General features: G+C 40.4%; 1 protein-coding gene across 1 annotated transcript in view; it reads left to right on the top strand.

Annotated features, from left to right (window-relative positions):
* OSR1 (odd-skipped related transcription factor 1) overlaps positions 1-25,631 on the top strand; it is a 217,396-nt gene that overhangs the window by 136,837 nt on the left and 54,928 nt on the right.

Raw genomic sequence — 25,631 nt, 5'->3', positions numbered from 1 at the left:
CCTGCTCCACCATCGCCTGGAGGAGAGGAAGTCTGCAGGGCAATGGTTAACTGCCTGGAGGAGGAGATGTAGCAGGAGGCCGCAGAGCCTTCTGCCTGCAGGGAGGGAACCCAAGTAGCAGACCGCCTCCTGGGGACTGCAGGCATGATGAACCACTTAGAGACAAAGTCCCAGGTTGACATCATTGAGACTCAGACATACAGTTGTCTGAGGACAAAGTGCAAGTTCTTCAAGTTGGGGAAACATAGTTTTTTAGTTTATTTTGTCATTCACAAGCCACTTGAAGCATCTATTGCCTAGAGGATCCAAAAAAGGATATAACATATTCCCTGCCCTTAAGAATTATTGAATCAAAACACAGTCAGAGAACATTCTATTCACTGGGTGCTGATGTAGGCACTCAGAGAAGAAAGTTCTGTCTTTCATAAAGAGCTCACAAACTAACCTGAGAGACAGATTTTTAAAAATTATCTCGATAGAAGTCATTTTAGGAACACAGTCAATATTCCATGGAGGAATATTCCATACTCAGAGAACTGGAGGAACCAAGGAGGGTTTTCTGGAGGAGGTAGTGTTTCTATCGGGGCTTAGGCTATTTGAGAGGTGGAGGAGGTTGTCTAAGAACAGGGAAATGCATGTTCAACAATTGAGAGGTGAGACAGGACCTGGGCTATGCATGGCTTTGCAACACTGAAGCAGAGGACGTGGTAAAGAAGCTAGTGGAAGAAGCTGGTGGGGTCATCTGAGGTCCATGCGCCGCATGGGGCTCTATGCTGCAGATTCCCAGGGGCCCTGGGTAATTCCATGTGAGGGTATGATATATTCAGAGATGTGTTTTGAGTCACTGTCAGTTAAGTGGAGGATGAATGAGGGATGCAAGACCCAAAACCCAGAGGGGCACCAGAGAATGAAGGTAATATGCCTGGTGTTTCCTTAGCTTGTGTTCTAGACTTCTGATCTCTGGCAATTACACAGAAACACAGAATACATAATTTTCAACGACTGCCATGAGTGGTTTAAAAGTAAAATGGCTTGTCCATCCTTGTAGATTTCCCAGGCTGCTTTCAGCAGGATGGAAGACCCATCTGCTTCCTTGGCTTGAAGGGAAGGCAGCAACACAGGATAAACCTTCCTGTCTTATCCTACAGGCTGTTGGTGGCCTGCTCCTTGGGTCCTGGGATAGGAGATGGCCCAGTCACCAAGGGTCTTTCCATGGCGGGGAGGCAGAGGACTTGGGGCGGGCTGCTCCTGTGCTGGCATGGGCTCTTATTTTTCTCGTGCTGAATTGCTGGGGAAGTGGTTGAAATCAGAAGCAAAATGCCACATTGCACGCCCACTGAAGTCTGGGCTCAAGGGAAAGGAAAATGATTGCCAGAGTGTTAGCTGTTCCTAATCCACTCCTGGACCTTAAGCTGTCTTGAACAGAGTTGCCAAACAGCTTGGTAAAGACTGGCCTTTGGGTGGGTGTGGGCAGGGAAGGGGAGGGGAGGAAGGGGAGCGTTGGCTCTCCATCTCAGTTACTTGTTCAGAAGCAGCTCCCTTCCCGAGAGGCTGGTGTTGCTGGTCTGCAGCAGGGTGAGTTTATGACTTTGTGTGAGAACTTGCTTTCGGATATGCTGGTTTGACTGTATATGCAAGTATAGGGTTGTTTAAATTGACTTGGAGCTTTTAATCTTCCATTTGTTATTTTCATTGGAGATTTCTTGGTAAGATCAAAACTAACGCTTAAGCCTTGGAAGGGAATTATATCATGAAAGAATGATACTATCTTTCTGTGAATTTCTGGATAGGGTTCGGGTTTTCCCATGGAAGAGTCTGTAAGGGGATGATGATAATTCAGACATCGGGTAGTGATGAAGAACCATGGAAAGAGCAATGCCCTGGGCTCAGTAGACTGGGGTTTGGGTCCCAGTTCTAATTCATGAGTGCTACCTGTGTAAGTCCCTTCACTGCCTCAGGCCTTGTTCATCCCAGGTGAAATGAGAGTGTTGATTCTTGGACTCAGACTTCACAGCAGAGCAGAATGAGGTCTGGAGAACTGACAACGTTTATGCAAGGTCTCAGAGTGGGTAGATGTCAGAGCTATGAGCAAACTCATGTCCATGCATGCATTCCATTATACTTTGTGTAATGAAAGCATTTAGTCCCACTAAGGCATGCATGCACACTCTGCCATGGAGCAGGTCACCCTGGTTTCTCCTCTCATGTGGGTGCTGACCAGAGCCCAAGTTGTAGCTGAATAAGACAGTAGAGGCCTTCTAGGTTTTCCACTGGGTACTGATTTCACAGGATGATGTCAGGAGAAGGCACAGGGCAGAGAAGAGGGGACGGTAAGGGAGGATCTTTTTCTGCCTTTGAGGAACGAGTGAAGAGCTGGTTCCTAGAATGTGTCTGCATGCTTCTTTCATTCACTTTTGAAACACAAAGAGCTCTGTCTGAGACCCTGGCAGGACAGCAAGTCTTTTCATGATGACCACAGTGATCTAAGATGATCTACGACTTGTTGTCTCATAAAACCCAAGCGCAAAGTCAACTCAGTACATTCTCACTGACACTGTGGTCTTCAGCCAAGGAAGGTCTGGAAGGATGGCATCGACCACTCTGGAGACACCTCCTGGGGGTGGGTGCGGTGTGTGTGTGAGGAGGGCCGAAGCCCCACCCATCTCAGTAGTTGCTGTGTTCACGAACATTTTCTGTAGGAAAGGAAAGGAACAGAAATTGGTGCATTTAGGGCAAAAACTGAACATAAGAACATTCTGGCTGTTACTTCATGTGAAAAAGAATCAAGTCTTCAGAAGTAAAATCTGCATACTGCTTGACTCTTTACTATTTTTAGTTTTTAAGTAATATATGTAGGGAGCTTATTAACAATAACAACAAACAGTTATACAGTAATCTGTTTTAATTTATTAATTGAGTCAAACATTATCACTCCTGTTTAAAAGGGGACATTGAGGCAGTTAGAGGTTAAATTTGCTGACCAGGTTCACACAGTCAATAAGTGTCAGAGCTGACATCCAAACCAAGGTCTGGACTTTGAAGCCCCGTACCACACTGCTTCTCTGAAAGCAGAAGTCAAATAACATTCTAAATCTTATAATACAAAACAGCAGTTCCTTGTTACCACCCTTCCCCACTCCTGACTTCTATCCTTCAGAAACAGCCACTTGTATTCCTTGCTGTTGTTTTCTCTGGAATTTTCTTCCATATCTCTCAGTATCAGGTTTATGCTGACTTTTTCCTCAAGGTTCCAATTTTAGATATTATTTATCTATTGCTTAGTTCTTTGAAAGATGAGGATTTCACCCTCTCCGTACCAGCCTCCTGCCCCTGCCCTGAACACGTGTACATCTCATCTCCCCATTCCACCTTTGTATTTAAGCCACCATTTTTATTCAAACCAATATTCAGTATTTAATGGTATAGAAGTATGTAAATGTTAATAAAAGATGAGCTATACAGTATATGATTATTCATTATGTTTCTCTACAACTTTCTGTAGTCAGTAATTCCTTCTTTTGTTTCGTTCTGGTATCTGCATAACCTCCACAGCTCTTCCAACAGGGCTACCAAGCACTTCTCAATATGAACAAATACTTCAGCCTTTGTTTTTTCTTAGAGTTATTCCTTCTAGCACCATCTGTCCTGTCCTTCTCTGCCAGTCAGGATTGTTTATGCTCCAGGGCCGATGCATCACTGGTATCCTAGGATTTGTCTTGATCATCATCCTGGGAATTTCCTTCATCTGTCTCCTAAGCTGGATCCCTGGTTTCCTGGACCTCATGTCTTCCTCTTTCTTAGCTTATGACTTTACGTTGGGAGGAAATACATCTTCCAGTAGCATCCTAAGAAAAAATACGAGGCAGAAAAATGTTGTAAGACCTGGCATGTCTGAAAATATTTTTATTCTGCTCTCGTATTTTATCATAGTTTGAGTATAGATTTTCTAGATTGGATATAGTTTCCTGTTAGAATTTTAAGGCATTTCTTTACTTTCAACTGGCTCCCAATGCTACTTTTTGAAAAGTATGAGGCAATACTTTATTCCTAATTCTTTATGTGAGAAAAATTCTTTGTATGATTTTTCTCTTCGAGAACTTTGAGGGCTTCTCTTTATCCGGAATTTTATGATGATATGCCTTGATGCATCTTCTTTTTAATTCAACATGCTGGGCAGGCAATAGTCCCTTTTGATCTGGAAAGCCATATCTCTTGGCTCAAGAATATCATATATATGTGGTTTCTGTTTTATACAGTATGTATTTTTACAGTTTCTTTCTATGATCCTTCCTTCTGGTTAGCTCATCAGTCAAATGTCAGTCTTCATGAGTTTATCTTTAATTTTCTAGCTTATTGCTTTCCTTTTCCATCCATTTTTGTGTTATACTTTCCAGATTTCTTTAAATTTAATCATCCATATATTCTATTGAATTTTAAATGCTAATTTTCAATGCTGTAAGATTTTGAGTTTCTGAGAGGGTTCTTCACTATTTAACTAGTACTTACTCTTTTCTTCATAGATTTAATATCTCTTATATCTGAGAGTATTCAGTCTTTTAAAAAAATGTTTCATGATTCCTCAGTTGTGTCTGCTTCCTCTGAGTAGCTCCCTCTCCCCCCTTTTTGGTTTAGACTCCTATTAAAAACTTACTGCAAATGTCATAGTGTGAGTGAATGGCACAGAGATTTTTTTTTTAAATTCCAGTATAGTTAACCTACAGTCAGAGATTGGTTTTCAAGTTAGCGTCCCTAAAAACCTGGTCTGAACCTGTGTATATATGTTTGGTAGCTATGATTAAGGTGAGGACAAGAGTGCTTATTAAACCTCAGACTTTGCTTTGGGATAAATGGGTGAGGACTTGGCTGTTTCATTGGGTCCACAGGATCAGTAGGTTTCTTTTCCCTTGGGGTTTATCAACTTCTCCTGAGAGAGTTCTCTATCCCCCTGTGTGGGGAGGATAAGTCTGGCTCCTGGTGTTCTGGCCACCTGGCAGAGAAAGATGGTGGGTTTTACTATTTCACCTGCAGATGTTTACTTACACTCTTATATTTCTCCTTTGGTGCCTCACTCCTGCCTTTATTTTTTTAACGTGGCCATCTATAATTTTGTATATTTACATCTTATTTTATTTTTTATTTTTATTACTTTTTTAGTCATTTGGCGTAGGGTTTTCTTTTTTATTTTATTTATTTATTTAAATTTCACTTTGCCAACATATAATATAAAACCCAGTGCTCATCTCATCACGTGCCCTCCTTAATGCTGTCACCCAGTTACCCCACCCTCCTGCCCACCTCCCCTTCTGCAACCCTGTTTGTTTCCCAGAGTTAGGAGTCTCTCATGGTTTATCTTCCTCTCTAATTTTTCCCCACTCAGTTTCCCCCCTTCCCTTATGATCCCTTTCACTATATATTATATTCCACATATGAGTGAAATCATATGATAATTGTCTTTCTCTGATTAACTTATGTCACTCAGCATAATACTCTTCAGTTTCATCCATATTGATGTAAATGGTAGACACTCATCCTTTCTGATGGCTGAGTAATATTCCATTGTGTATATATACCATGTATTCTTTATCCATTCATCTGTTGAAGGACATCATGGTTCCTTCCACAGTTTGGCTATTGTGGACATTGCAGGTGTCCCATTATTTCACTATGTGTGTATCTTTGGGGTAACTGAGTGTAATTCCTGGGTTGTAGGGTAGCTCTATTTTTAGCTTCTTGAGAAACCTTCACACTGTTTTCCAGAGTGGCTATACCAGCTTCCATTCCCAACAGTGCAAGAGGGTTCCCCTTTCTCTGCATCCTTGCCAATATTTGTTGTTTCCTGTCTTGTTAATTTTAGCCATTCTCACTGGTGTAAAGTGGTATCTCATTATGGTTTTGATTTGTATTTCCCTGATGACAAATGATGTGGAGCATTTTTTCATATGCTTGTTGGCCATGTGGTAGGTCTTCTTTGGCAAAATGTCTGTTTATGTCTTTTGCCCATTTCTTGACTGGATTGTTTGTTTTTATTGGATGTTGAGTTTGATAAGTTCTTTATATATCTTAGATACTAGCCCTCTATCTGATATATCATTTGCAAATATCTTGTCCCATTCTGTAGGTTGCCTTTTAGTTTTGCTGACAATTTCCTTTGCTGTGCAGAAGCTTTTCATCTTGATGAAGTCCTAATAGTTCCATCTTTGCTTTTGTTTCCCTTGCCTTTGTAGGTGTGTCCTGCAAGAAGTTGCTATAGCCAAGGTCAAAATGGTTGCTCCTGTATTCTCCTCTAGGATTTTGGTGGATTCCTCTCTCACATTTAGATCTTTCAACTATTTTTAGTTTATCTTTGTGTCTGGTGTGAGGGAATGGTCCAGTTTCATTCTTCTGCATGTGGCTGTCCAATTTTCCCAGCACCATTTATTGAAGAGACTGTCTTTTTTCCATTGGATATTCTTTCCTGCTTTGTCAAAGATGAGTTGACCATAGAGTTGAGGATCCATTTCTGGGTTCTCTATTCTATTCCATTGATCTATGTGTCTTTTTTTTGTGCCAATACCACACTGTTTTGTTGTAATGCAGCTTGAAATCAGGCATTGTGATGCCCTCCTGCTTTGGTTTTCTTTTTCAACATTCCTCTGGCTATTCAGGGTCTTTTCTGGTTACATATAAATCTTAGGATTATTTGTTCCAACTCTGTGAAGAAAGTCCATGGTATTTTGATAGGGATTGTACTGAATGTGTAAATTGCTCTTCACCTTTGTCTTTAACTGGACCTTGGGACCTCAAGTCCAAAGTATCTCCAGAGTGGAAACCTGTTTTATACCTGGTGAGAAGAAAGGTGATTGTTTAGTTGTGTGGGCTGGGGAGGATTCTGGGGTCTACCAACCAATCCTCCTGTTTTCAGGCTCAACCAACCCTGCAGCCTTTGGGGATATTTGACACCCTCCCATCTCTTTATCTTTCCAGAGTTGTACTAACTGAATCAGTCAGCATCCTTTGGCTCCATAGACCCTTGACTGGCCATCAAACTTTAGTTACCACTTGCTTATCTGTTTCCTATTTCCTAAATTCTGTTGACTATCTCTTGTTTGCTATAATCCCCTCTTTCACTTGCTTTGTCATTTGGGGTTTATATCTTTTGTGATGTTGGAGGAAGGAGCAAAGATAAGTACCTATTTGGTTTTTAGCCAACCTCTTCATCCACATGCTGCTGATTTTCTACATCTGAAAGACTGGAAATATCAGCTCTGCATCCCTTGCAGGATCATTTCTATGGTTCACCAAAGGGTCTCCTGCACATATACATTAGAAAACAATTCCTGATGTTCAGGGCTTTGGGGATATAAAAGATGCATTGGACCCACTTTCTGCCTTCAGCAGAGGAATAACAGACCACTCCTGCAAATCAGAAGATATACCACATTGGCAGGAAAGGTGAAATTTCTGGTGCTGGGAGGTGATATGGAGCCACAGAGTATGTAAATTTGGAGCTGTGCCCTGAAGTTAGGGCTGGGGTCTGTAGGTGAAGAGGTGGATAGAACATTCTAAGTGGTAGGAGGATTCAGTAAATGTAAAGAGAGAGAATTCACAAAGCAGTAGGAAAGAAGTAGGGCAGAGCTCTTGTGAGCCTGCTTGGGAAGATGAGACAAGAAAAAACATTAGAAACAGATGGTAAAGAAGCTCTCTTGCCAGAAGAGGAAGTGTACCCGGAAGTCTAGAGGCATGATCTCCTTCAGTTTTGTAAGGAGGTAAAAGGGTACTTACATTTTCTCCTGGCTTCAACTCTCGAGGTTGAAAAATGCCAGTAATGTTCATCCAAAGGCTGGAGTCAAGAGGAAGCAGCTGCTTCAGCTGCTGTAGTTTCCTGCTGGGCTTTGTGGATAGACCAGGGTGGATTCATTGTCATGGGGACATCCCAAGAGAGATGACATGTGTCAGCAAAATCTGATGTGTGATTGTCAACATTTTGCTGAAGGTGAACTGAAGAGCCCCCATTGAGGGCCCTTGACAGATGGAGGAAGGGGAGCCTAGCAAAGTGAAGGAAGATCAATGGGCAGTATAAAGTTGGTCAGAAAGGTTCAAGTGTTCTGTGCTCTCACCGACATGTGGGTATGGTGGTGGTTTGGCAATATATATCTTAAGAGGTTTATTATTTTTCCTCCTCTTACACTATGACTATGAACAAGTTGCTTTCTTTACAGAGGTTTGGTGAAAAATCAAGGAGCAAACTTCTGGTTGCACATGGTAAATCGGATAACTGATCCCTCCCCAAACTCAGCCCGAAACCCTAGGACTCAGCTGCTCAACCTCTCAGATTTCACCACATCAGTGTCAGGAGTCTGCTTAGAATCATAAAAGTAAATATTCTGCATACTTTGGCAGAGGGTGTAATTAATGCTTGTATTAGTGGCAAAAGGAGAGAGAAACGTGTTCTTTTTTTGTTAAAGGCAACCCAAGAATGTTTGTGAGGTAGAGCAAGCTTGGTGAAGAGTCATATGTTGAATGTCTAATTTTCTAGGATGTTCAGATTCTCCTGGATTTCCAAATAACTGCTTGTAATGGCAGGCATTAATGCTCTTCCTTCCTTCCCGAATTAGTTTTTGAAGAATGGAAGTGAGGTCAGCTCTGTTCTTTGCGATCACAAACATCCCTATACCATAGTTCACATAGAAAGAGCTCAGTTTAAAAATGATAACAGTCTGAATACTTTTTTATATAACCGTGTTTTAGAATTATGATTTAAAAGAATGCAAAATTGCCCAGACAAATGAAAAAAAAAAAGTCATAGTAAATAATGCAGTATTAGATTCTAATACAAAGTATAAAATAAATTTCTAGGTTTATACTGATATAAATTAATGATTGAACAAAACAAATGGGGAAGAGTAGACAAATATCCCATGTAGAATTCCAAATAATTTATGTAGACAGTCTGCCCTCAAGGAGGTGTAAATAGTGACTTCCTTTCAAAGATTACAGTATGAAAAAGGGAGAAGATAACTTTACAGTGGAGAAACCTGACAAACACTACTTCAGCTAAGTGATCTGGGCTAATGTTCTTCATGGGTCCAGTAGCCTACTTTTACCATAAATAAACGATTAAAAAAAAATAAGGATTAGCAGCAGCAACAGAAATTGGCTAGTTAGCCGGCAAAATTCTGTTTTGTATACTAGCTTTATAAGAGAGTGTAAGGTTCAAGAATCTATTATAAATAGTTGCCTTGGGCGTTTTTAAATTCCTCATATACTGTAGTGTGGGAATTTGCAGCAAAGTCAATTAAATGGTCAATGAGTGTTTCTTTAATTGGCTAAGCATAGTTCCCAACAATTTCATTGGTAGAAATAGTAGTTATCTTCTAAATGATATATCTTTCTAAAATAGTAGTTATCTTCTAAATGATATATCTTTCTAAAACACATAGTGTTGCTTTTCATTGAGAATAAGACTCAAATTGTTGCCATGGCAATCACAAATCCTTTAAAATCTGGCCTGAAAAAAAAATAAAATAAAATCTGGTCTGAGTGACCTTGACAATCTCATTCTCTGTATGTGACTCTACAATATTTACTGATCCCTCCAAAATTCTTGAACTTTCTTGCCTTCACACTTCTGTTTATTTGCATTTTCTCAGCCCAAGATGTTTTTTTTTTTTCTCCCTTGTCTGATGAAAATCCTCCAAAACTAGATTCAAAGCCAGTCTCCTCTGTAGAGCTAACCATTTGTTTCCACCTAGCATTAACTCTACCCTGTATTTGGCACAGGTAACTGTGTAGCTCTAATGTAGCACTTTAGAAAGCTATGGGTTCTAGTTTAGGTGGGTATATTTTCTTCCCCATTTCTTGAGGACACACCTTCTTTCCTTATGCTTTTTTGAATCTTCTGTTGGCCTTATTAGGGACTCATAGTAAGGAAGTACTCAAGAAATATTCATTTAATTCAGTAAGTACTCAAGAAATAGTCATATAATTTAGTGGTTCTAGAATTGGGGTGCACAGCAGAAGAATATGGAATACTTTTTCAAAAATGGCAATGCATAGACCCTACCCAGAACAATTCAATTAGAACTTCTAGGAGTAGAGCCCAGGCATCAATATGCTAACAAGCTTCCTCAGGGATTCTAATGTGCGTCCATGTAATTGACGTGGGCAGGAGGATCTCAGAAGTGAGAGCGGCACTAAGGGAGGTTAGCTCTCACAGCCCTCCCTGAATTCACAGTTCTGCCCTTGATCACCAACATCTCTGAAGACTCATCACTGCACCTGGAAAAGCTTTTGGCTTCACTATGACTTTGAAGTGAACTTTAACTTCTAAAGAAATCTGTGATGACACAAAAGGCAGGTAAGATATATAGTTGAAAGATCAGCCCCCACATGTGGAAATGGTTTGTTACACTCTGGAATGTACCTGTGAAAAAATGGAGCTTTGAAAATGTTAGTAGCAGATGCTTCTGTTCATCCCCATGCAATTTACTGATTATGATGTGCAATCACTTCCTCTCACATTCCAAGTCACTTGTCTCCTGGAGGTGTTTCCCTTAATCAGGACTGCAGTGCTAACATGTGGATTGGCCAGACTACCCTCTCTATGCAGGGATGCTTTGTGGACGTGTGCCGCAGGCTCTCATGAGTTGCTCCCTGTCCTATGGTTACAAGTGTGATGGCTAAAGTGAGAGCTAGTCTCTCTGAGATGCCGGGATGCTTAGTTCCTACAAAGCAAAGCTACTGGCTCTCGGGTCAGTGTTTCTCCAACTTGAGCATGCATCTGAATCACATGCAGGGCTTGTTAAAACACACATTACTGGACCCCACTCCCAGAGTTTCTGATTCAGTAGGTTGGGGATAAAACCTGGAGAATCTGCATTCCTAAGTTCCTAGGTGATTTTAAGGCTGGCCATGCTTTGAGAACCAGTGTTCTAGGTAGAAGAGCAGAAAGGTAATGATAAAGGAAGTAGAAAAAAAACAGAACTGATTTGGTTTTTAAAGGGGTGTGCATTAAGGTTATGAATGCATATAAAGGCTGAGAAGAGAGAGGAATGGCTGTGATTCTTACTGTTTTAAGGATTATTCTGTGGCTAACCTATGTTACCTTCTAGCAATGAGGACTAAGGAGTAAATGTGTACAAGATTTTCAGCCACAGGCTGCTCTGAGTTATGAGTTTGTGGATGAAGTTACGCCATGAGATGAGAATTTAGAGGGAGGTTATGTCTCTGCCACAGAATTTTTTTTAAATCACAAGTGTGAAGCTTCATCACTGTATAAAACAGACTTTTCTAATAAGAAAACCAACTTTGCTGACCACAGCCCTTCCCAGACATACAAAGCTCACAGCCTTTGCCTGAACCCCTAGTAGGGCAAGCCCTTGGCTGCATCCAGAAGGTGCACACTGCAATAGGAAGAGAGGACAGAGGAAAAATAAAGGGGGGTAGGTGGGTCTCTTACTTACAGCTTACATTTGTCTATACTGTTTCTATCAAGTAATAACTCTCTTCTGGGGTATTGAATGGGTGCTGAAAAAGCCCACAGACAAAAGATGAATCAGCCCTATGTTTTCTCAGTGTCCCAGCATAACTCACTGCCTGCTGCGAAAGCAGGAAGTCCTGTGTTAGGCTGTGACTGGGAAGAAAAAAAATAAGTCCAAAGAGATGACCATCCGTCAAGAAGCTACAGAGTACTTTGTGAATTCGGGAAAGACAGATCTGAGAAACCAAATGCAGAGTAGGGGGAAGAGAGAAGCAGGGTGTTGGGGGAACAGATTCATGTACAGAGTAAACAGCTAAGCTGATGCCAACCAGATAAGGAGGCAAATTTTTAGATTTCTGGTAACAAAAGAGCAGAACTTTGGCTTGATCAAGGTTGTGTTGGGTCTTCAAATAGCCTTTTCAGCTTTTCTTCCCAAGCTAGTCTCCATAAATACCTATATTTAAGTAAGCTAGTCTCCATAAGTACCTTTCTTACCCAGTAGCATGTAGAGTGTTCCCTGATACATAAGATGGGGTGGAAGGGGCTGCAAGCTCTAACACCAAACAGTCAAGGGATTTGGGAGAATAGTTTCTACACTTTGGCCACTGGGGGGAAACATGTTTGTTGGGCAGGGAGAAGAAAAGTAGAGCCTCTAAGGGGTGCCGGAGCCCTTAGGAATTTCAGCTTAATCTCTCAATTGTATGGGAGCCTCTCACTCTCCTGGAGTTTAGTGCATATGCTCTAAAGAGTCAAGATCAGTGCGGAGGCCCCCATCAGCTACTTCTCTTTCCCCTCTCTGCAGGTGAAAACATCCCTGTGCAACATCCCCTCCTTATTTAGGAGATCCTCCACATCTGTCTGTTTTTTGCCCAGCAGAGGGTATAGGATCTTTTTAAATGATATTTTTTTAAATACTAGGGTCCTCTTTTGAGGACCCATTAGGGGAGATATTTAGATATTCTTTCCATTGGCACCTTATGATCTAAATTCTTGCCTGTTAAATGCAAAAAACCAAAAAATTCCTAAAGAATTATTTCTTTAAAAGGACCCAACTTAAATACATCTGTGGAAACTAAGCATAATTTATTTTTAAATTAGGTTAAAAATGTTTGCAGTGTATGCCCAAACTTTTCCAGATGTTAAAACAAGTAAACACTATTAGATCAAATTTAATTTGGTTTGGTGTTTTAATCAACTTTTACCTTGATTTTCTTTTTTCTTTTTATTTTTTTCTTATAACAAGATTTACTCCTGTGTCGGAGGTGGTCTTAAAAGTGTTAATTTTAGCTTTTCTTTACAACACAAATACATGCACCAAGGCATTTTCTTATTATAAACTGAGTTAGATAAACTTTCAGCGTAGCTTTGCTTCATTAAACCAGGAAGTTTATACACCCTAACAAAAAAAATATGTATTTCCATTTGATGTTGGCATCAATGGTGGTACTGTGTATAATGTTGTTAGTACTGGTAGCTGGAATTCTCCATGGGGGACTGATGAAAGACAGATGACAATAAAAAGGGCATCAGAAACCCAAAATAAAATGTGAGATGTGGCTTTAGAAGCAAGGGCACTGTTTCCTAAGGCAGAAATTATTTCTTGGGATGTGGCCTCGACGACTCAGGGGGAACTGAGATTGGGGTTTCCTGTGCAACATGGCAGTCAGTGGACGACACTGGACAGCTGGGGAGAGGAAAGGGTGTTCCCATCTTCTGGATTTGCAAAGAGAAGAGATGATGTATGGAATGTGTGGTACTCTATGTTATTTTTCAAGAGCAGCCTTCTGAATTGCTTTGAATGTCATGAAATGTGCTGATGAAGCTCCCATTTAGGGGGATTGAATGGTACAAATTATCGTTTACCGAGTAAAATTAGAGGGGTGGGCCAAGGTGGGAGTTGACATTTGATCCTTATGAAAGCAAGCCTAGTTTGAGGAAGATTCTTCAGGATTATCTGTGTTCATAAAGGCACATGAATGCATGTGTCTAAGCATGTATTTTAATCATGCATATCTATGTGTGATAAAATAATAAAAGGTAACATAAAGGACTCTCACCTTTCTTTTCATGCTAAAGATAATTTCCTCTGCAAGTTCTATTCCTGGTGTTGTTGCACAGATGTGGATAATAGATGAGAAGTAGAAGTAAAAGCAACCAAACCAATTTAAATAAGTTGCTTTGGAAAGTACAAAGAGGACTTTCAAGAGAAGATAGATTAAAAAGGTGTGAGGAGGTGGGCAAGAGTGACAAGGTGCAACTCAGGACAAATTCTGGAAAACTTTTGGGGATGTATTTTGAAAGAGGGAGAAAGACTAGGACATGTCATCATTTTTGGATGAAAAGGACTTTGGGGTATAGACAGCAAGGGGAGGAATAAATAATTCTGTAGTGTGCTATGAACAGGTTTTGGAAAGCCTTACTCAGTGTTCTAGGGAAACCCCCAATAATCAAGAACTATCTTTGGTATTCTCATAAACCCCTTTCTTTCCATGTTTTCTTTATGGCACAGTTGAGTGGTCTTCATTTTTAAAATCTCTTTCCTTGGATTCTCAGAACCTCTACTAGATTGCACATTCCTAAAATTCTGTAAAAAACTCATCTCCATTAACTAGGATTGCATTTGGCTACATGTGCTAGATTATCACCTTTATTTTTTTCTCACATAGCAAGTAGTCTGGATATTGTTAGTTTGGGGACAGTGCAACTTCCCAGGGAAATATCCCTGTCTTTCCCACCCTCTGGTATTTTTTCAAAATGGCTGTTTCATTTCCAGGCATCAGAAGTGTGTTCTAGGTGGAAGCAAGGTAAAGGAGTAAGGACAAAAGGCATATACCAGCTGCATTTATCTCTTTAATCAGAAAAACAAACTTTCCATATCTGATAGACTGCCCCTTAAATTCCAACCACAGCTGTGTCTCCTTGGACAATCCCTAGTTACAAGTGAGCCTGAGAGACAAAGCATTTTGTCCCCACTTCTCCAAACAAAATTGGGATTCTGCAAAAAGGGGAAGGAGGATAATAAATATTCAGTGGGCTATTAGTAATGTCTCCTGTATATCCAGCTTGTTAGGTAAGGCTGGATATACAGACAGAGGTTGGTGGAAACATTGACCAAGTTCTTCCCATATCCACTTACAAAAATAAATATCTAGTCTGTGATTCTCACTGTTAGACTTTTCATGTCTTTCAAAGTGTACTAGATGATATTGCTAATTTTATATGCCCTATGTTAATTAGATCAAGGTGGAGAAGGCTGCTTTCCTCACCAAATGAGATCTTTGTGCCAAACCAAGAAAGTGAGGCCTCCTATTTTGTCAGAGCAAATAAACTTTCTTATTGATCATAACCTAGAGTACGTACCCTTATGGATACGGTATCTGTTTGTAGTAGAAGAGATCACTCTCATGGCAGAGAAGTGGGGAAGGGGATTAGGGTTGGAACCTCCTTTGGCTTTTCTAGTCATACTAAGTAACTACTTTGCTAACATGGAGGCGCATACAATTTTCGTCTCAGTTTCCTTTGATATGGTGGGCCTTTGCAAACCTACTTATACTTTTTTTTAAAAAAGATTTTATTTATTTATTTGGTGGGGGGTGGAGAGAAAGTACACAGTGGGGTGTGGTGAGCAGAGAGAGAGGGAGAAGCAGACTCCTTGCCGGACAGGGAGCCCAATGCTGGGCTTGATCCCAGGACCGTGGGACCATGATTGGAGCTGAAGGCAGACACCTAACTGACTGAACCACCCAGAACCCCTATACTTTTTAACCTGAGTAAAAAAATGTCATATTTTTTCTTTGTGAGAAGTGGATCCTAGTCTAATTGGCAGGCCTCTGCTGTGATCAACAACAATCACTTAGAAAAGCCAGATAAAATACACGCATCATATTTTAAAGACATTGGAAAGCTATGGAAACAATGAAAACTAGATGGACTGAATTTTCAGGCAGTAGATGACCATTCGGAGAGAGCTGAAGATCAGCAGTTGATTCATTCCCCCCAGGGAGGATGTATCGATCTTGGTACCGGCTATAAATTAAGGATCACGGCACTGTTGCTGGGGCAAAGGAAAACCGGAAAAGCTGTTCATGGTCTCATGAGGCTAAAGTGAACAGCGTTGATGTCTTGAGAGGCTTCAGGTATATGGTTATTTCCCCCCATAACACACTTGATGAATTTAAGGCCATCTGTGAAGTTAAAAAGAGAGAGAGAGAGCACAGGGGAGGGGGTAGTGAGAGAGAGAGAGAGAATCCTCAAGCAGACTCTCTGCTGAGCACAAAGCCTTACACAGGGCTCAATCTCAGGACCCTGAGATCATGGCCTGAGCTGAAATCAAGAGTTAGATGCTTAACCCACTGAGCCACATAGGCACCGCCCCCGCCAACCAAAAAAATTCTTAAAACATTTGGGTGTTAGAAACTAATGCAGTCCCTAGTTCTTAAAAGCCAAGAGCTACCACAGGGAGTTAGCTAGAAAAAGAAACCAGCAAGAGGAGTGGTAAATTAACACTGGCACTAACAGGCACTTTCTCCTTGGGGACTTTCATCAAATCCCAAGAAAAAGATTTGAAATCCAGGCCCAGAGAAAGACTTGAAATCCAGGCTTGGTTCCTGACAGAAGGCTGCCACAGAGGACAGAAAAGCAACAAAGGTTTTGGTGATCATCTGCTATGGGAGTATCAAAACTGAGAGCCTTTTCCACAAGATTCATCACCCCTCGGTATATTTATGAAATTTTGAAGCATAGATTGGGGAAGGAAGCTACAGATTAACCTTTTATCTTCTAGACTGGAGGACAAAAAGAATTATAAGGCCATTATAATTAAGATTGTGGTATCAGTATAAGCAAAGACACATTCAATAATGGAACAGAATAGAGAACAGACTGGTGTGTGTGTGTGTGGTCATCTGATGTATGACCCATTTTATTGCTCTACCCAAGATTCTTTTTTTTAAAGATTTATTTATTTATTTATTTATTTATGATATACAGAGAGAGGGAGAGAGAGAGGCAGAGACACAGGAGGAGGGAGAAGCAGGCTCCATGCCAGGAGCCCGACGTGGGACTCGATCCCGGGACTCCAGGATCGGGCCTTGGGCCAAAGGCAGGCGCTAAACTGCTGAGCTACCTAGGGATCCCTCTACCCAAGATTCTAAACATTATCTGTTAGATCAAGCTTGAGAATCATGTTGTTCAAGAATCCCACATACTTGCTTTTTTTGATTAGAGTAGTTTCTGAGAGAAGTATGTTAAAATCACCCTTTCTAGTAGATTTTAATAAGATTTACTTTATAATTAAGTCATAGTGAGTTTTATGTATTGTGGACATGTTGGGAGAGGAATGCTGTAGATGTCCATTCCTTTATCTCTCTTTGTTATATCCCAGTAGATTTTCTCCACTCTAACTTCCAAGGAATTACTCTTTCTTCAGAATATTATGTCTAGCTTTTTCTAATTTTTTATTTCAGTTCTAATTTTCTCATGGTTTTTAATGCCTACCTTTAATCTTCCGTAGTTTTTAATTCTTCCATCATGTTGGCTTCTCCTTCGGCTCTTTGAGAATTTTAAACATCCAGTATTTATTTTAAAGTCTTTTCCAAATACCTCAATCATCTCTATATTGTCAGGAGTAAATAGTCCCATCTGTTCCTGCTCTTGACTTCCTTTCTTGGCACTGGAATCCTCTTTCCTTCATTTTTCCTCCCTTCCCATCTAGTGTTGGAATGACCAAGTTTTCTTTATTTTACCTTGTCTTGTGCTCCCTTGGGTTGGAAGTTTTATTTTACGTTTTTATTTTTGAGATGGTTACACTTAAAATTTTAACATACAGCAATTAATGCGAAATGTCATTCAGAGCAGATCGGCATCACTTCAAAACTACGTGGGAACACTTAAGCCATGTTGGAAGCTTAAGTGGTAGCGAAATTTCCCTCACATCATAAACAACTAGAAACCTGGATAACATATATGAAAATAACTGTTTTCAGAACTGTATTACATTCCCGGAGAGAAAGAAGAAAAGCAAAATGAAAGTAATGAGCATCCTGACTTTCTCCCTGGAGACATTTTATGTCTTGAAGAACAGGAGGGAGAACCCAAGCAGAACACGGTGATGTTGCTGAACTGTGAAGACACAGGTTGGAGTAGTGGAAGCTGATGGAGCCTGGAATTTGATGCACAGAATACAGCAAAGGACAAAAACCACAGATGGAAAAGAGTTGCAGAAATATGCACAGAGGTTCTCTCTTGAATATTTTCTTGAGTACCAAGCTGCATAGAGTAGCAAGCCATGAGGACAAACAAAGAGCAACTATTGGAGAGTTGTCAGTTGAATTAATGCCAGAGATCAACAGATAGACTGGAGAGAATTCAAATTCCAGCCAGTCAGAGTGGAGAGGCCGGGTAGATAACCCAATTCCTCAGTATATTTTTTATTTCACGAATGATGACTTTTAATAAAGCATCCTACACTTGCAGCTCTCAAAATCATAGTGGTTCTCTCCTTTGTTCTTGTAAACTGTTAATAAAATGGTAATCATTGCTGAAAGGGCCAACTTCAAATACAACTCCTGTGATTTCTATTGCCATCTATATGTGATGGATCCTGAGTCTTCTATTCCTTCCACCTAGATTCAAAGATCTATTGGACATCTCTGCTCAGAAGCTTCTCAAAGGAATGGAGCTTATCAAATTATGCAAGAATGAGTTAAATGAACTATTGTACTATCGTATATAATTTACTAATTCTTTCACGTGTTTATGTTTTATCTAACTACACTGAAAATCATTGAGGTCAAGTATCTGAGTTGTATCCTGGCTATATTGCTTCCTGTATTACCTCGAGCAATGCTTGTTTTCTCACATATAAACTAAGGATAAACACTTCTCAGACTTTAAGGACCAAAACTGACCAATGAGCTAGAGTATGTTCAGTGCTTTGTAAACTGTAAAGGATTATGGAACTGTAGGATGTTATTACATTCCAGCATTCCCCAACAGCACAACCACCCCTCTACTTTCCCTATACCCATGAGAGCACTAGGCATAAAGAAGGTGCTCAATAAATGTGTGGATACATGTGAATGAGTCGTTAAGAAGTTGTATGAGGGGCGCTTGGGTGGCTCAGTCAGTTAAGTGTCTGCCTTGGGCTCAGGTTGTGATCCTTGGGTCCTGGGATGGAGCCCTGCATCAGGATCCCTGCCCATCTGGAAGCCTGATTCTCCCTCTGCCTCTGCCTGCTGTCTTCCCTGATTGTGTGCTCTCTCTCTCTGACAAATAAATAAATAAAATCTTTAAAAAAAAGAAATTTCGTGATAAGATGGGGAATACTCTCTCAGAGTTGGTGAATCCAATTCTAACTCAGGGGAGGGGGTTCCCCTACACATAACACCAAGCAATTATCAGACACCAGAAAGCTATCTGAGACTTCAACTCAATTCTGACACTACCTGGAGAGAGCGTCAGATTCCACAGGTTAAGGGTTCAATCCTATGAGAATGCCATCCATCCCCAATTCAGATGCCAACACAAGCCCCAGACCATTACCTATGATTCTGACCCACTAGCTACAGACTGGAACTTCCAATGACCTCCTCCTTAGGTTTGATTAATTTGCTAGAGAGAATCACAGAACTCAGGGAAACACTTATGTTTACCAGTTTATTAAGGATATGAATCAATAGCCAAATGGAAGAGATGCATAGAGTAAGGTATGGGGAAAGAGTGCTCCATATCCTCTCAGGGTGCACCACTCTCCCTAACTTTCACCTGTTCACCAATCAGGAAGTTCCTGAACCCAGTCCTTTGGGGTTTTATGGCAGCTTCATTACACAGTCATGACTGGCCTTCAACCCCCACTCTTCTCCCCTCCCCAGAGGCCAGGAGGTGAGTCTAAAAATTCCAACCCTCTAAGTACATGGTTGGGCCCCCTGGCAAACAGCCCCTTTTCCCCCACCCTTGATTGGGATACAAAAGTCACCTTAAATAACATAATAAAAAACAACTTCAAAGTTCTTATCACTGGAAATTCCAAGGATTGTAGGAACTGCAAGCCAGGCAAAGACCAAATACATGTGAGAAATATACTCTGATCATCTGAATGGCCCAATATGTATTTCTTATAAGTCACAATATTGCAGACACTAAACCAAGACTAAGAGAGACTAGCTCCACTGTCATCTGTACCACTAACTTCCTATGTGAGCTCAGGCCATTGCCTCACTTTTTGGCACGTATTTTTTAACCCAGATAATCTCTAAGAATTCTTTCTGTTCTGCTAGCCTTGAAATAGAGTTAATGTACCAGAATTAGTCAAAGGACTATAGATCACTACGGTCCCACATACTTCCTGTATTGCCAGATCAATATTCTCTTTCTGTGTGTTCTACTTTCTCTACACTCTGAGGTGAGAAACTGGAGTGTGATAGTGGATACTCCATTGAAATCTCCACAACAGAAGGAAAACAAATGTGCAATGCCCTTTGGCCTCTCGTGACTGGCAGTGCTAAGTCCTGGTCTCTCCATCTCTATTCCTCACAGTGGACAACTGAGAAAGCACAGCCAGTTGGCCGCTCTGTAAGCTGGTCAACAAATTTCTTGACTTTGGAAGATGCTTTCCTCTTACTTCTCCCAACAGGGAGGGGTTGGGACCTGTTTCTGCCCCAGGTGTGGGGCGCTCACCACGTCCACTCTTGTGCATCTCTCCTCAAGACTCATATTTAACTCCATCCAGTCTTGGCTTTGCCCATCTAGATGGCCATTGACCAACTTTCTGTTTGACTTCTATTTGTACTCAAGGTGGAAATGAGGGTGCCACAAGCAAAGGGTCTTCCAGTTCTGGGGCTGTTTCCAAAAATAAAGTTACTGTGATACTTTATTCAGCAGGCACAGGACAGAGCAGTCACGGTATTCAGTGGCCTTCCACCTCCTGGCAGCCTCTAGCCGGTAGACTGCAGGGCCCCTGAAGGCCATGTGATGAAATGTGGTTCTCAGGGTCTTCTCAAACGTTTATACACTCACCATAAAATAAACTGCCTCAGGATGCCACTTTCCTCCAGCACCTCCCAGGGCTTTCAGAGGCACTGGTGACATACAGATGGCTCTTGAACTTTCCTCTCTCAACTGCTGTTTCCTAGCAGCTCTGGTTTGGAACTTTTCCCATGTGCTTCAAAAGTATCCTTCTCTGCTCTGCTTTTAAATTCAAAAGCCATAAAAATTTGCAAAACACTTTTTTTTCATTTAGAGGCAAAAAAATTTAATGTGTATAACCCCTCCCTTTTTTATGTCCACCATTTATTTCCCTCCTCCCTCTCAAATATTACCTGTGATCAGGGATCCAGAAGCCTTCAAAGAAGGAATGAAAAGAGAGGAAACAGAGTTGATAGGAAAAAAAAAAAAAAAAAGATCACTGCATTTAGATATTGGCCTTAAGATACCAGCCTCCCAAGAAACTTGGGTTCTTGGCTACTAGGTGCCCTGTACTGACATTGACCCAATGGGTCTGCACCCAAACTTAGGGTCCCACAATAATCTAAACCTGGCAGCAGCTTTGGTGCCATTTGTCATGAGTAAAACCAGAATTCTCTTTGGAAATTTAGACCTAGAAATTTGAAACACATATATCTCTAATGTTGATGGCAGGCTGGGGATGGTTTAGGCAGAGGGTGTATGTGTGTGGAGTGGGGAGGGGTAGTGACAGGTGTGCAGAGAGATAGAAATTAACTGGAGCCTCCTGAAATAGAGTTCACGTACCAGAATTAGTCAAAGGACTGGGTGGTCTGATGTGGCTGACATCCTGCAATAGTGGAAAGAGATGATGAAGAATTAATTTTTGCAGGGGCACACTACTCAGTTGTTGGTTACTTTTATGCATTGTGTTCTTCATTGGAAAGGAAAATTATAACCAGAAGGTGAGCCCTTTTGGAGAATGAGATAGATCTATTGTTTCTCTGTATCCTCTTAAGCTAGACAGAGGAAGTATACTTAGACTTTAGCATATGACACTCTTAATTCACTTGATGAAAAAATATTCTGATCAAAGCTAAAAGAGATTTCCTATTATAATCTTGCTGTTTTCCCAAACTAGAGATTAAGGTCCCAAACTCAGAGACTAATGACTTAATAGGCAGCTGTTTCTTCCCTGCCTGAATCTGATATATAGAGTTATTTTGTTGTTGTTTTTGTTGTTATGTTAATCTACAACTTCTTGTAAAAAAAATCTTGAAAATATTTCTAAATTATGTTATCAAACTAACTCCATATGAAGTAGAAAACTTAAGTAGGAGTAGCATTGTAATCAACATAAAATGTTTTTTAACATAAAAAACTACACACCACATAAAAGAAAGTGGCCGTAGGCCCCAAGTTTTTTCTAGTGAATTATTTCAAACTGTCAAGGATCGACTTTTAATATCCTATCTAAACCGTTCCAAAGGATAAAAATGAAGTTCTTTACAACTTTTAAAGCCAGAAAACCTCAATACTAAAATAAAAAATAGAAGAAGCTAGAGATCAACCTTACTTGTGAATATCGACTCACAAATACCAAATATAACATTAGCTAATTAAATTTAGGTACATGTGAAAAGAACTACATGTTACCACCAAGTTGAGTTTATTCCTGAAATAAAAGGATATTTCCATTTAAGAAATCAATTGATATAATACAATTTGTTATTAGGTGAAAGAAGTAAAGCCATGTGGCCATTTCTTGGGATGTTGAAAAGGCATTGTTACAGTAGCTATTTCTATAGCAATAAAAAAGTCTTCTAGAAAACTGAATGGTAGACAATCCTTAACACAATTTTTTAAAATCTGAAAACAACAAGAATTATTGTATTTTACAGTGAAAGCTCAAATAATACTTCGTAAATGCATAGTGACTACTCTGCCTTAATTACTAAGGCTTTTAAATTATAGCCAGCAAGGGAATCAAGTGCTTTCGTCTATGTACTTTGTCAGTGTTTTTGTTGTTGTTTTAATTTCTTTCCTTGTTCATGAAAACTCTATCTGAGTTGAATTTGATGTTATTGTACTAAATGTAATAGATTAATTTGGAAAAGAATGGAAATTTTCATGATACTGTCTTCCTAAGGGTGAACTTGCTCTATCTTTCCATTTATTCAGGAAGATTTATAATTTTTCCTATAAATACCTTAAACATGTACTGTTGTTAGATTTATTCCTAATTAAGTACTTTTTAATTTCATTGCTATTTTATTTTTTAAGATTTTATTTATTTATTCATGAGAGACACAGAGAAAGAGAGAGGCAGAGACACAGGCAGAGGGAGAAGCAGGCTCCACGCAGGAAGCCTGACGGGGGACTCGATTCCAGGTCTCCAGGATCATGCTTTGGGCTGAAGGAGGCGCTAAACTGCTGAGCCACCTGGGTTACCCTTTCATTGCTATTTTAAATGAGATATTTTAAATGTAATATTCCTATTACATTTTAATTAGACATTGTTAATTCATAAGATTGTATTAGTCTTCTAGGGCTGCCATAACAAAATACCACATCTGAGGTGGCTTACACAACAGAAATTTATTTTCTCATAGTTTTGGTGTTAGAAGTCCAATATTAAATGCATTGTCATGACTGGTTTCCTCTGAGGCCTCTCTCCTTGGTTGTAGATGGCCGTCCTGCACTGTGTCCTCAAGTGGTCTTTGCTCTGTGCATGCATACCCTGGTATTCTCTTTGTTGTGTGTTCTAATCTCCTCTTCCTATTAGGACACCAGTCATATTGGAGTAGGACCCATTGTAACAGCATCATTTTAAGTTAATCATATCTTTAAAGGCTTTATCTCCAAATACAGTCACATCCTGGGTCCCTGGAGGTTAGGGCTTCCAGTGTAGGAATATTGAAGGAATGCAATTTAGTTACAACAGTACTTTCTAGAAGCAGAGGAAAAGCTTTACACCTAACAACCGTCATATAAACATGGGATCCCACTGCAGCAAAGACCATTATTTATTTCTGAATGTTCATCTTTCTTATTAAAACTAATAGTTTAATATTAGTTAAATTTCAAAATGGACCACCACATTGTCTGAAAATAACATTTCCTCTCGTCCTTTCCACTTATTATTCCTTACACAAAAGCTTTTCTAGCTTTATTGCATTGGCTATACTCTCCAGGGCAATGATGAATAGAACCAGTGGATGTGACCATCCTGATCTCTTCTTTGACTTTACAAGGGCACTGCCAAAAAGTATCACATTAAGTGTGTTCCCTGTAGTTTGGAATAGATACTATTTACCAAACTAATATAGTTACCTTTTTTTTTTAAAGCTTTTTTATTTATTTTTTTTTAATTTTTATTTATTTATGATAGTCACAGAGAGAGAGAGAGAGAGGCAGAGACATAGGCAGAAGGAGAAGCAGGCTCCATGCACCGGGAGCCCGACGTGGGATTCGATCCCGGGTCTCTAGGATCGCGCCCTGGGCCAAAGGCAGGCGCCAAACCGCTGCGCCACCCAGGGATCCCAATATAGTTACCTTTTTAAACCCTGGTTTAACTAGCCTAACTAACTAGCCTGTTGAACAGGCTGGATTCAGGATGTCACTGGCAGAAATAGATTTCCCTTTCTTTCTCCCCTCATCACTTTTGATTAACTTAGCCCTGTTGAATAGGTCTTTCTTACCTGGGATGAAAGCATGTTTAGATTCCCAAGTTTTGCCAGTTGTCTCAGGTCATAAAATGTTCTCCAGCTACTTTAAGTTTATAAATAGTCAAGTCCAGTTAATAATAAAACTTCAGACTTTAATCCAACTTAAAATCACCCTGCTGCACATGAGGTGCATCTCAAGCTGTAAGCTCCACAGTGAGAGAAAGAGGCACCATGGCTGCTTCCTCAACTGTTTCTCCACTGTTCCTTTTCTCAGGCTCACCACTTGGTGTTTTCGTATTTCCAGGATTCGTCTAGGGTGGTAGGAAGTTAGGAAGTCTTCCTTGACTGTCATTGCTCGTCTCTGGATATGGTGAATGTTGAAAAGCTGACTTTCCTTTCCTGGAGTGCTTCTGTGACTCTTTGAAGTGATGCTTTCAGTGGGTTTCTTGCATTTAGCTCCTTTCACTCAGGCAAAGCCTTCACCACCCAATCTTTTATGATTCCATACTCAGGCTGTGGGTTTCCACTAGTCCACTACTCACTAGAGATATGCTCATCTCTTCCATCAGCCCTTTTCGACAGCATTCATTTTAGGATGGCCCATGCTTGGCTCCCTTCTGTGGGACTTTAAGCTGACCCATGAGATATACACACTTCTGTTCTCACCAAACTGGGGGAGCAGGAGCTCAACCCATGAAGCACTGTCTCTTTTACCCTGAAGCACCTCAAGAAACAGCTCCTTGTTTTAAAAAAGAAAACCATATCTGGGGGCATCACAATACCAGATTTCAGGTTGTACTACAAAGCTGTGGTCATCAAGACAGTGTGGTACTGGCACAAAAACAGACACATAGATCAGTGGAACAGAATAGAGAATCCAGAAGTGGACCCTGAACTTTATGGGCAACTAATATTCGATAAAGGAGGAAAGACTATCCATTGGAAGAAAGACAGTCTCTTCAATAAATGGTGCTGGGAAAATTGGACATCCACATGCAGAAGAATGAAACTAGACCACTCTCTTTCACCATACACAAAGGTAAACTCAAAATGGATGAAAGATCTAAATGTGAGACAAGATTCCATCAAAATCCTAGAGGACAACACAGGCAACACCCTTTTTGAACTCGGCCACAGTGACTTCTGGCAAGATACATCCATGAAGGCAAGGGAAACAAAAGCAAAAATGAACTATTGGGACTTCATCAAGATAAGAAGCTTTTGCACAGCAAAGGATACAGCCAACAAAACTAAAAGACAACCTACAGAATGGGAGAAAATATTTGCAAATGACGTATCAGATGAAGGGCTAGTTTCCAAGATCTATAAAGAACTTAAACTCAACACCAAAGAAACAAACAATCCAATCATGAAATGGGCAAAAGACATGAACAGAAATCTCACAGAGGAAGACATAGACATGGCCAACATGCACATGAGAAAATGCTCCGCATCACTCGCCATCAGGGAAATACAAATCAAAACCACAATGAGATACCACCTCACACCAGTGAGAATGGGGCAAATTAACAAGACAGGAAACAACAAATGTTGGAGAGGATGTG

Source organism: Canis lupus, chromosome 17, assembly GCF_003254725.2.
Source record: "Canis lupus dingo isolate Sandy chromosome 17, ASM325472v2, whole genome shotgun sequence".
In the NCBI taxonomy this organism is placed as follows: domain Eukaryota; kingdom Metazoa; phylum Chordata; class Mammalia; order Carnivora; family Canidae; genus Canis; species Canis lupus.
The sequence above is the reverse complement of the archived record's forward strand: the minus strand, read 5'-3'. Positions and strand labels throughout refer to the sequence as shown.